The sequence below is a fragment of the Gymnoscopelus microlampas genome, assembly GCF_963454915.1.
Source record: "Gymnoscopelus microlampas genome assembly, chromosome: 19".
Classification (NCBI taxonomy): domain Eukaryota; kingdom Metazoa; phylum Chordata; class Actinopteri; order Myctophiformes; family Myctophidae; genus Gymnoscopelus; species Gymnoscopelus microlampas.
Window position 1 is genome coordinate 16597443 of NC_139956.1, and position 2500 is coordinate 16599942.

A 2500-nucleotide genomic window follows, 5' to 3' on the forward strand; every position below is an offset into this window, starting at 1 on the left:
AACATGAAAACAAAGAGTTTTAAAGTCTCTCCAACCTGTTCAGAGTAAATCTTCTGTGCCTGTTGCCATGACAACGGGCCACTTCCCATACACAAAAGCCAGATCCCAGGTTACAGGTTGGAAGTAACCTCGCGTCTCCAGACTTTAGATTGGAAGTACACAATGGTGGAAAAAGTACTCAAATGTTTTACTTCAATAAAAGTATATCAATACTGCAATATATAAATCTGGCGTTTACGACAGTGACCACCAGAGGTCACTGTAGTTGTAATGGAGTAAAAGAAAAAATCATATATTTTCTTCCTCTGAAATTTAGTGGAGTAGCAGTGGTGGAAGAAGTACTCACATTTTTAAGTAAGTCCTGTATTACACATTTACTTGAGTAAAAGTACAAAAATATTGGCATAAATATATGTTTAAAGTACCAAAAGTAAAAAGTACTCATTACGCATAATGTCCCATTTCACAAGTTTTCTATTTGTAGATCCATTAGAGCTTGTAGGCTATTTTCAAATAGCCAAAGTATAGGGCTGAAGTGGTAAATGCATGTTTTGTAAATAACAATCTAAATCTACAAAGTAGGCTAACTAGTAAAGTTAACTTTTCAAATAATTGTAGTGGAGTAAAAGTACAATATTTGCCTCTGAGATGTATTTGCCTCTGAGTATAAAGTATTGAGGGTAGGAAATACTCCGGTAAAGTACAAATACTTGAAAAGTGTACTTAGTACACTCAAGAAACTGAAATCTGCAAATAAAGTACAAATACCTCTACATTGTACTTAAGTACAGTATGTGACTTAGTTACACATTTCCATCACTGCCCATTCAAACAGCACACATGTTGGAATCTCACAATATCCATAATAACCAGTCCAGGCTATAATAAGTAGAGATCATGCCCCCTCAACAATAACAAAGGGTCAACAGCCTCACTTCCATTCACTTTATTTTTGCTTTGTACGTCACATGGACAATTTTAAATTTAGACTGATCAAACATAATCTCTCAAGAACAGATTCCGACCTGCGGTGGAATCTGTCGGAGCGGTTCGTCCTAACCAGTGCGCATTGGCTAAAAGTGGGCGTGCCTTCAGATCAGGAAGTGGGCCGCGCTTTACCCAATCAAATGTAGTGGGCGGGATTCACGTGTCCATCCACCATGATCCACCCTCCCCCCCTCGAAACTAGCCGAAACTAATTTAACAATAGCGTCCTCGGAGCGGACAAAACCACGGAAAGATATTCACATTTTAAATTACTCTTTCATCATAGAAACAAGTGGGCTTATAACCAAAACCATCCATGTTCTCTGGGAGAAGTGGTGTTAGTGTTCCGTGTAGAAATATTGTTAGTGGGAATGAAAACATGGTCGCACCAACCGGAAGTGATGCGCTATAGGCAGACATGAAACCGGTGTTTCCCTGCGCTCTAGTCTAACATTATACTCCTGCCAGACTCCACAGAATATCAGAAAAGCAGAGGTCGCTGTTTTTCATTTTCTGTGGGGTCTGGCTACGCGAGACTAGATCAAACATAACATTAATAAATTCATTTGTATAGCGCTTTTCCAAAAAGGGTTACAATATAAAGTGCAAGGTATTGCAGCATGATAACCATAAGAGACAAAACAACAGAATAAGATCAGTCAGTGGATAAAGTAACATAGGCTAATATAAAACAAAATACCACACACACAGAGATGTAAAATACAGTGTAGATTGGGGTCCCAGAGATAACTACAGTAGGAATACACGGTTGTATGTCTCTGCCAACCAGATGACATTTACTTCTGTGTCAGTCCAGACTCATGATAGTATTGTGAAGACTTAAGGAATTTAATTCATTATTTTATGAGGTCACAGTGAGCTTTATCTTTGACCTATGACCAGCTGCTTCTAATGAGTTCATCCTTGTGTCCAAGCGGACATTGGTGCCAAATGTCATGAAATTCCCACAAGGCATTTCTGAGATATCACATTCACAAGGTTAGGACAGATGCATGTACGTACAGTATACATATGGGCGCGACAATACGAAAACATAATGCCTCCAGGCTTTTTTATCAAGGGGGGTCTGTGGGTTAATGCAGTGGTTCTCAAACCTTTTCATGTCAAGGACCCCCAAATTGACACTTATTAGCCCACGGACCCGCATTTCAAAAGATATGCCAGGGACCCCCATAAGAGAAGATTTTTTTACGGCTCTAGCAGTGATTCTCAACCATTTTAATTTCAAGGATCCCCAGTTTGACATGCATTAGGCTACAGACCCCCATTTAATGGCATTTCTATAACTTGGACCGCAATTTATATTGTCAATTTAACTCTGAGAGTGTACAAATGGAACCAAATGGACCCTAACAGTCCATTTGGTTCCATTTGTACACTCTCAGAGTTACAGACTCATAAGGGTCCATTTGGTGCCTAATCTATTATTTAGCTGGGGACCCCCTGGAACTCCCTCAAGGACGCCTGGGGGTCCCCGGACCCCACATTGAGA

The 2500-nt window shown here is 39.9% G+C and overlaps 1 protein-coding gene across 1 annotated transcript in view; it reads right to left on the reverse strand.

The window, feature by feature from the left end:
- Positions 1–150, reverse strand: part of ttc29 (tetratricopeptide repeat domain 29) — a 6456-nt gene extending 6306 nt beyond the window's left edge. The window contains exon 1 of the mRNA XM_084043565.1: positions 36–150. The gene's annotated coding sequence lies outside the window, so the exon portion shown is untranslated. The remainder of the gene's footprint in view (positions 1–35) is intronic.
- Between the last annotated feature and the right edge of the window lie 2350 nt (positions 151–2500).